The sequence below is a fragment of the Lygodium microphyllum genome, chromosome 12, assembly GCF_053477565.2.
Source record: "Lygodium microphyllum isolate KBCC chromosome 12, Lygodium_microphyllum_v1.1.10, whole genome shotgun sequence".
NCBI classification, from domain to species: Eukaryota; Viridiplantae; Streptophyta; class Polypodiopsida; order Schizaeales; family Lygodiaceae; genus Lygodium; species Lygodium microphyllum.
Window position 1 is genome coordinate 64,602,014 of NC_141146.1, and position 10,639 is coordinate 64,612,652.

The window sequence follows — 10,639 nt, forward strand, 5'->3', positions numbered from 1 at the left end:
GAGAAGGTGCTGTCTAGACTGATGAGGGTAGAAGGAAGAGCAGGGGGTTTGGTATCCTTATTGGTCTCCTCCTCCTATGGTCTCTTGGGGGAAGGTGCTGTCTAGACTGAGGAGGGTGAATTTAGTAGAGAGGTTGGTGGTAGAGGTGGATTTCTTGGGGGACCAAGGACATTGGGGCTCCTACGGTGGCATGTTATATTAGGCATGCTATTGGTCATTGCGTTGATAAGGGGATCCTCTTTTGTGAGGACTTGGTCTTCGATGCTCTCCATGGCATCCTTGTTGGTGGGGTTAGAGGTGGGATCTAGCATAATTCTCATCATAAGGAACATCCATCGTGTTGATGAGGAAAGTTGGCGATACTATTAGGAAAATTCACCAAGCTGGACTATAGTAGCTTACCTGGCATGAAGGTGTTTGTAAGTTTTTCAAATAGTGTGATGCTTACTAGTGGCTTGTTGGTCAATCCCTTTCCTGATATTGATTACTACTCCATCCAATCTTGACATTGAAACCATTTTAGAAATGGGGATTGTTAGTGCTACCTTTGCCAAACTCTTTGCAATGATGGATTTGGGCATGGCAAACAATGGCATGCTCTCATTAGCATCCCAATGGTCTCCTACATGGGAAGGGCATGAGCATCTCTTTTGCAAAAGCATCACAATTTTGGAAAAATTAGCACTAGATCCCACAAGACCAATTAATGAAATGTCGATTACTTTCCTCCTACAAGAGTACCACACTTATCAAGGACTCGAGTGCTATTTCCAAGCTACAGGAATTATGCAATTGAATAAGTCACCTCCTAAACAAATGGTTTACTCTTCACCATGAAGCGTAGTAAAGTGCTTGCAACTACATCAAACCAAAAGGTCATTAGCTTCTTGGAGTAGGGTGAAGTGCTATCGACACATTTCCTTGAATTGCCTATGGGATAGGTGCTTTTCCTTGACAAAGAGGCAGTTTAGAAGTGCATGTGTTTGGGTGATACACGGGTATTAAGAGAGAAGAAGAGAGGAGCTACCTTCTTGGAGACACTGAATACCTTAGCCTATTGGTAAAGCCCATCAAACTTGAGGGCATCAAGTTTTTTTTGGTAGTTTTCGATAAGGTTTCTCAGCCACCAGTACTCCTTGTAGAGGATGGCACCAAACATGTCTTCAATGGTGGCGGTAGGGAGGGTTGGTAGGTTGGCTTCACCATGGGCGGGCAAGCACAACTTCTCCTAAACTCTCTTTGCAGAGAGCTTATATTTGTGGCCCTAGATGTAAATGGTGAAGCTTCAGAGAATCTTATCTAGGATGGTTTGTGTGTCAGGATGGACTTGGGGTAGTGCTCCATGGGAGGCTGGTGAAGTTGGTGAGCTAGAGGGAGTCAAGGTGTAACTTCCTTAGTAGTAAGTTGGAAGGATGCCATGGCAAAAAGATGAAAGGAGGGAAAGAGATAGAGAATGCAAGAAGAGGGAAAATCGGTTTATGCAAAAGTATTGGGCAAGAAATAATGGTGTTGAAGAGGACATTCTTTCTAAAAAGACAATGTGATAAGGATCATGGCCAATGCATGGATGCCATGTTAGCAAAATAGGCCATGATGAGACAAGATTAGAATGGGTTTTTTGAGATACCTTGGGGGGGTGGATGGATGCACTAATGAGTGGGTTTAATTTATGAATGCCACATCAACAAGAGTGGTGACTTTTGTCAGCCATTCAATCTAGAGGTAGACAACTAGGAGGGAAGGAATGTCAGAATTTGATGATAAAGGAGAAGTAAGGGAATCCGAGTTGGTGGGAAATAATATTATATTAGAGAGTTTGAAAATCTCCCGAGTTTCACTTTCAAATAAGAAGTAAAGATTTGATCAAGTGGCTAAATCTTAACCCCATATTTGAGAGTGGTACCTTGGGGGGATTGCTTATGTAGTATCTAGGAAAAATTTCACCATCAACAAGTAAGGGGATAATATTTAACCACGTGTCCAAATATTAATCACATTAGGAATTCCCAAACTTTATACAAATTCTAAAATTCCTAAATATATGGTTGAATGGGTACTAGAAGCCATTAGCATGATAAGTTTTATAGCCCAAATCCATGTTAGATATGATTAATGCCCCACTCTCATTAGGTGCTACCAATGATCCATGGTGCTCAAAGTTGTAAGGCCCCCATTATGAGGAGAAGCCAAATGTGAGCCCGCACATTGGTTGAGTCCTGACTTATATATCAGATGAGGTCTATGTGACCGGATGGCAAAAAGGTGACCATTGTGGGTCTAATCTTTGGGTTAGACGGAGTGGTTAAGCTGGTAGCAACTCGAGGCGCATTGCATCGAGTTGCGGGGTAAGGGAGTTAAAAGGGGCCCCTATTGTGGGGTCTGGGGGCCGCGGAAGCGGCCCCTAGCTAGGGGGTCCCAGGGGACCAGCGGCCCCCCTGGCGGGGGTCCGAGGGCAGCGCCCTCGGCCCGATGGTAAAGAGAATATTCCCTAGCCGACTAGTGGAGGCTTATATGGTAGGTCAGTCAGGCCAACCTCACGGCCTTCGCAGGCTATAAAAGCTAAACCCCTTCACAGCCATCGATCACTCATCTTTCACCCAGTCAGAGTTGTTGTTCCAGCTAGCCTTAAGCTCTTCACCTATCTTCTGTCTAGATCGCCATCTAAGCTTCACACAGTGGAAGCGCATGGGTGGACAGAGCCGTCTTTGTATCAGTTGTTTTGGAGTTAAAGAATTTACTGATTCTCCTCTTATCTGTTGTGTACTCTCTATCTCTTTCTCAGATTCTGTTCGCTGCACCGTGTAATATTTTACAATCCATTAGTATGCTTTGACAATAGCTTAGCCTATAAATTAGTTAGATAGAATGAGTTGATATCCCAATCTTTTCTATTCTAATCTACCAACTTGGTTAAAATTTTACACATTACCTTATTGGTGGAGACTTCTAAGCCATTAGCTTGTGGATAATAAGAAGAGGGCTTTTTACACATAATGAGAAAAAATTAGGTAAGCTCTTTGATAAACCACACGTGTCCTATATGCCATGCATTAGCAAAATTAACACACCTCCTCTCCTATTTCTTAAGATTGTGCATTCATTGGTAGGTTTAGAAAGTATTTCTTATGTATTTTTCCTTCATAAAAGCAGTAAATACCCACTTTAACATAAAGATAGGGCTAAACTGAGGCTCACCCTCATGCCTCAGTCTTATCATACATTCACAAATGCAAATGTAACTTTTCTCTTTTTTTGGACATTAAAAATCTATTTTTATAATTTTTCTATTTATTTATTGAATAAATATCAATATTTTCTAATTTATTGATTTAGAGTGATTAAGCTTGTTGAGAATTATTTTAATATCCCATTCCATCCCATAGGAACACCATATACACAATAAAATCCCAAAACCTCATGATTTTCCTTAAAACTGTAGTGTTGCGGGATTTGCATGTTTATAAAAAAATTATTAGATGATTGATTTTTCTTGATTTCTTTAAAATTTCTGATAGATCACAACATTGATAACCAAATACAACCATTTACCAACGGAATTTATCATAAAAAGATTAAATTTACGACTTACTCATAGAACCATGCTTTATGTCATACGCATCTCGTGTTTGGAAGGCCCTTGATACTTCCCAAAAGCTGTTGATGCTCCTCCAAACCTTGATCTACCCTCCTTCACGCTTGAGCATCATCTTTCAATCGATGCCTCTCATCTCAGTCCACCCCCTTCTCTCATACATTAATCCATGAAAACACACATTAAGAGGAGAGAGGGGAGAGAAACAGTAGAATTTGATATTTCTATTAACTACATCAATTGTTGCATGGATTGAAGTGATTGGAAGTGTGAAAATTGTTCATTCCATGGCCAAGAGGCCTCTCTGTCTCTCTGCCTGCTCCAAAACTGCCAGATGATCGGAAATGAGGGGGGACCATGAAAACATGTGCCCCTCCCCTCCCCCCCACATTTGTTGAGTTTTGAGGCTTTAAGTCTCTTAATCAAGTCTTAAGGCTTAATTATAAAAATATATAGTTCAAACTTTGGGTTTTCACATTGCATTCAAGTGGTTTTTTTCATTTTGAAGGCTTAAACAAACTCTGATTCACAAACGGACTAGATGGGTGGCTCCGTGGCATCAAAATCTATCAATCTAGCCTTTGTCATGCACTTTCCAACTGCGGAATCACATAACTACTTTAGAATACCAAACCTTGCAATGATTAAATGGAGGGTCAAACTAGATCAACGAATCGAGACTTGCATTGCATTACTGGCATCAAAATTTGTGTAGGAAAACTCTAGCTCATTGGTTTGCAACCATTTCACTTTTTATAAAAAATTGGTCTTTTATAAATCTTGGGCTTTTGGGCTTCAAAAATAGGTCCCAAAATCCGGCTTTTATCGGTGACCATGGGATAGGGTGACTCAACCCGTCGAATCCCATAAACTGATTTGCACAAAATAACAATCATAAAAAGTAATAGGCTGCCACAAAACAAAATACACAACAAAGTACAAGAATAGCACTCACCCTACCCCCTGACAAAATCAAGGCATGAAAATCCCTAAGGGATAGGCCCATCATAATCTAATAGAAATCGAGAGCAAGTCGCTAATAAATTGCTCCAACACAGATTGGCTAAAAAGAACTATTAAAGAAGTAATCCTAGGTGGTGGCTTGAACTACAGACCCAACTTAGGACAACTAGACTAAGAACTTCTACTAGGGAAGGACTCCTATAGGGTAGTCGTCAAAAACATTTTAAGCACATTTTTCTTTCAAGGTTTTCATACTTGAGCATGTAAAAAGGAGGGAGCTGAGCATAGTGATCCAAGGAGAATATGACATCGACCTCTCAAGGTCCTGACTCGATACCTAAGAACCTATCAAGCCCTTGCAAGGTGATACTTAAATCTTTTCTTGTACGCACTTTTATTTTTGCACCAATCTTAGTATTCCTTTTTCCAGATAAATGCCACCCCTAGGAAGATAAGGCATCGGCCCCAGGTCACTGACTTGTCCCCAGGAACCTACCATGCCTTCACAAGCAAGGTGATGATCAACTACTCTTAAGATTTTTTTCATTTCTTGGCTTTTCTCTTTTAGGGATTAAAACCTCTTTTTATACACCTCTCTATTTTTTATACTTCAAGTATATTCATGCTTACCCTTTCTTTTTTTAATTTTGGCAGGCCTGACAATGTCTTTACAATGGAAGGTAGACAACTACTTGAACCTCCCCCATATACACCTAACCTACTAATCTTGGGACTTCATGCCTTCATTACCGTTCATTAACAAAACAAAAATTCTCACCAAGGACATAAACACATAAAGCATAAAAGAAAAGTACTCATAAAGGAAGAACATCACTTGGACTTGGCCATAAGAAGCTTCTACGCAGCAAGAGGCTCCCTCCAAGTTCCACTAAATCTGTCTAACATAGCATTAAAACAAAACCTATTAACTGCACCCACACTAAACATACACATGGCCCTCTTGGCCTAATGAAATGTGACATTTCACTCTGGAATAATTGGCCCTCTTGGCCTAATGAGATAATTCAAAGTGATTGTTCACCAACATACTGCATTGAAACAAACCCTTGGTCATAACATGACTCTATTGAAGCATAAGACCGACCAAGGATAAGAGCTTCTCAGGCCCTACACTAAGTGCATCACATTATTGGCTAACCCCCTACATAAATAGCAAGGGGTGTCCAATGAATATGACGATAAACGATCCTATACGTCCATGACAAAATAGAAAGGTGCTCAATTGCTACCTGACTCATAACCCAAAGTAACCATCGACGGTCAAAATAGGGCATGTCAGTAAGAAGCCTCCAAAGTATTCCTTGGCTAATGTTAGAAGGTAGTTATTGTACGAGCTCCCCCAAACCACAATTGAGAAAGACATCTTCAATAAAAGGCATAATTGGCCAGGGAATCCGCAAAGCAATTCCACTATCGAGAAAGTAGCAATAAGTCACTATCTCAAAAATATGCATCATATCCAAGACTACATGATGGTACATTTGTAGGATGGGATCCCACATACTATAGGTCCCATTCAACTGGTTGATCACTAACTGCGAGTCACCTTTCACCAATAACCATCAGATACCACCACATCAGGCTACATTTACCTCCATAATCAAGGCCTTTTATTATGCCATATTCTTAGTAAAAGAGTGTCCTAAACATACTCCCATTTTCATAATAGCTCGACGTCGAGGATCTTTAATAACCACTCCAATACTCACATGTTTAGTGGGCCCTCTAAAAGCTCCATCAAAATACAAGTATAGACCCAATCTTTATTGATAGGCCTCACACCATACTAATAAGCTCACTTGTACTTATGATAATCAAAGTCGAGGCGAGAGAGAGGATGTATGGTAGGTACAATCCCTCCTTCCTTGCTAAACTCGATAGGAATACTTGTAAGAATCCTTTGACAATGGTGGCAGTAGACCGTAATATCCCATGTGAAACATCTATCTTGTCACTCAATAACCTGATAACCTTTACTCCACCAGATCACTTGATCTTGGTGATAACACTATTCTAAATACAGATGCTCAAGATAAGGAATGATTCTTCCCATGTGTTTATCTTGACACCTATTGCAAGTTAAAGCTAAATCACAAAGGACTTGCACATGTACCAAGTTAGACATCAGTCCTTACACGTAGTAATTCTTCAGCTTATTAAAGTTAACTTTATTTTTAAACTCTACCCCCTGCAAAACTGCTAAAAGGGCTATAGAGCCATTCTTTCCTATACATACAACTTTATACAGCCCATCCCATTTGGGTTCTAGTTTAGCAGGAAATAGCTCATGGCAAGCATCATAGTACAACACCAAAACCGACCTTTTATAAATTTTCTTAGCCTGAAGGTCGTGAAGTGATTTTATTCTCTTCTTCCCTACCTTTTAAAGTAATAAAGCCTACAATCGAATTTCATGAAGATGACCAAGAGAAATAAATCTTTCTTGGAATGCTTTTGCCTCTTCTAATGAATGATTGAGAGTGAATCGCACAGTGGACAATTCTATTTCCAAGGGTAAGAAACACTCTTCCCCATATACTATCTTGAACAGGGTGTGGCATGTAGCTCTCTTTAATGTCATATGGTAAGCCCAAAAACTACCACATATAGTTTCTTATCCCAATCTCACTTACTTTCAAACACTATCTTGGATAAGATCCCTACATGTTGTTTATTCGTACTCTCAACTTGACCATTTGCTTGTAGATTATATGGGGTAGTTTTATTGTGTTTAATATTCAAAGCTTCCATCAAGGCCACTATAACCTTATTCAGAAAGTGTGTCTCTTAGTTAGTCACTATCTCCTTAGGTGGACCAAAATGGCAAAGAATTTACTTTATAATAAAACTAGCCATCTCCTTAGCATTATCCTCCTTCATTGCTCGAGCTTCAGACCACTTTGTAAAGTACTCTCTTGGCACAATGATATAACGCTTATGTGTAGTTGATGAAGGGTATATTGGTCCAAAAAAATTGTTACCCCATTTTTTGAAGGGTAATATAACTAAAATAGGATCAATGGCCACTTACAATTCTCCCTGGCATCGTGTCTTTGTTGGTAGACATCACAACGCTTAACATAATTGAAAGCATCCTGGAAAATTGATGGCCACCAATATCTAGCACAGAGAGCTTTCTGGGCGATAAGCCATCCAATAAAATGTCCCCCACATGCTGAATCGTGGCATTCCTCGAGAATGAATGGTACCTCATTAGGTACTATGCATCGCCGATAAATCTTGTTACCTTTCCGATACAAGACACATCCTATAATTGAAAAGCATAGTGCTTGCTGTTTAATCTTTCTCTTCTTATACTTTGATAGAGCAGCCCCAAATCACCCATACATAGATAATGCATTATAGCTACATACTAGGAAGGGATGGAAGCTATATTGATTTTGAATAGACCTTCGATGTCACTCCCTTCGAGCTCCCTTCAAAGCCAAAATTTACTTTGGCTCCCTGAAATCCACAAGACATTCTACAATGCCTTGCAACTTTAGTGGCTTACTCTTAATCTCATAATCAAACTCTTGCAAAGTGATTAACCACTTTACTAAAACGGTCAAGCAACTACAACTTGTTCATCAACAATCTAAGTCCCTATGCCTTCGTAAAAAATACCACCTTCTCATAGAGAATATAGTGCCTAAATTTCTTTGTCGTGAAAACCATTCAAAGGCACAATTTCTCCATATAAGTATAGTTGATTTCTGATATCCCCAATTTATAACTATCAAAGGCTATTGGATGATACCACTTCTCCTCTCAAATTTGGGCTAAATAATAACTAATATAGTGCATTGTTGCTATGGAAAGTATATTAAAAACTTCACCTCTTTTGAGCGCTTTTAGGATTATCACTTTTGCTAGTTCTTACTTCACATCTTCAAAGGATACTTGACAAGTTTCACTCTAATTAAACATAGAGTTGGAAGATAATAAGTTCGTCAATGGCAACATTCTTTTTGCCAATGCATTGATATATCCTCGATAATATCTCACTAATGACAGAAAGTTGTGTACCTCTTTTGGAGTGCATGGCAGGCTCATAGCGACTATAATCTTTATCTTTTTCGGGTCACAGTCGCAATACAAGCCGAGTAAATAACAACCCATAGGACACCCTAAAGGTACACTTTCGTGGATTAAGAGCAATGCAGAATTGCCTACAATACTCAAAACATTTTCTCAAAATAATCAATTGTCTTTTCCTCATGGTGGCTGTCCCCAGATCACTATCCCTAGATCATCAATGAAGACTTTTCACTCCTTTGGGGAGATGTCATCAAAAGTCTTACAAATGTACATTACCAAGACCCAGGCACATTGCATATCCCAAAGGCCATCACATGATACACAAAGTACCAGAGACAGTGATAAACATCATTTTCAGCTTATCTTCCTCCACAATAGCCATTTGGTTGTATCCAACAAGGCAATCCATAAATGAATAGATTTCCTTACCCGCTAATTGATTTAAGATTTGATCAATAAGTGGTAACGGATAGGAATCCTTAACCATATGATTATTAAGCTCTCTGAAATCTATGTAAAGCCAAATCTGATTATTCTTCTTCTTTTTGATAATGACTAGCAAACACCACTCTGTGTGTTGTATCGATAATATCAGGCCAGATTTTTTGTAATTTTGACAATTCCTTGAATAGCCTGGTCGCTTAATTCGAAAGGCATATGCCTTACTTTTTGTCGCATAGGTAGCTACCTTCCTTTAGGAAAATGGTACAAATAGCCAGGCTAGGAGGAATACCTCTCGGCTTATCATAATTCCAAGCAAAGATGTCGTAGAATTCCCAAATCAAGGACACATAGTCCCTTTCTTCCAAACTGAACATGGACCCTAATTTAATTGGCCATGAATCATTCAGCATCCCAAGGTCTAACTCCATTACATCTGTATCTCTTATCCTATCATGAGTCTCTATTGGCTCATTCGAAGTTATCTGATAGATATCCTTTGTAGTGGACCCCTTTATGGATTCGTCACTTGATGACGTCTCACTACTAGCTACATCTTCTAACATATCTATCTTTGTAGAGGATAAAGGAACTCTCTCACTTCGAGGAGATTCATGGTAGGCATCTAGTACACGTCTGGCACCTCTACCAAAGATCAATTGACCACAATGAGTATATAAACCTGATAGTCCACTTGTAAGATCCATGGTCTGCCTAGCAATACTTGATAGCTAGGTTGCCCCTTGCAAACCTAATCACCCTAAAGTTCAGAATGCATTCCATAATATTGGCAACTGTCATGTGGACTTTAGTAATACACCCTTCAAGTTGTCTTAAACTGTCATAAGCCATTCAAACAATCATGGAGGCATCTTTTTGGATTTCTAACCCTAGCCACTCTATCAATTGTTTTGAACTCATAATGTTGATGGAGGATCCTATATCTGCAAAAGCATGATCCATTAATATTCCATCAACATATATTGCTACCCTTGGATAATGCTTTTCAGCATGTTCAAACAAGTCATCTCCCACACGAGCTATGCCCAAGGTCTCTACGATATACCTAGTGTATAGAATCTTCTTAAACTCTTTACGCACTCTTGGAGACAGCTTGATCAATTACAAGAGATTTATATCCAGCCTAACCTCACAAAGAGAACTTGCTTAGTTGAATTCATGATAGTTAGCAATAGCTCTCATCTCCCACTAGACTATTCTCTCCTTTGGTTGTTGAACATGCTTTGGTGCCTCTTTCTTGACTTTTGCCTTCTTGTTTGGAAATTCCTTATCTTCTTAGGGCTAGCTTTACCATCAATAGCTTTTAGAGGTCCACCTTCCATATCCGGATTAAGGAATTCCGTCCCCTTATAATCTTGTTTAGGGTTTTTCTTGGTAGGTGTTACCTTGTATTTATCACTGCCTTTACCCTTTTGAACTCTCATGGTGACCCATATATTAGAAGTTTTAGTGCCATTGACACATAAAGCTTCAATAAGGCTCACTCCACTGCCACTATGTAGCTCCTCTATAGTAGCCTTCCCTCTTTGCAGTATTTGTTTTGGTCCCTGATCTCGCTTG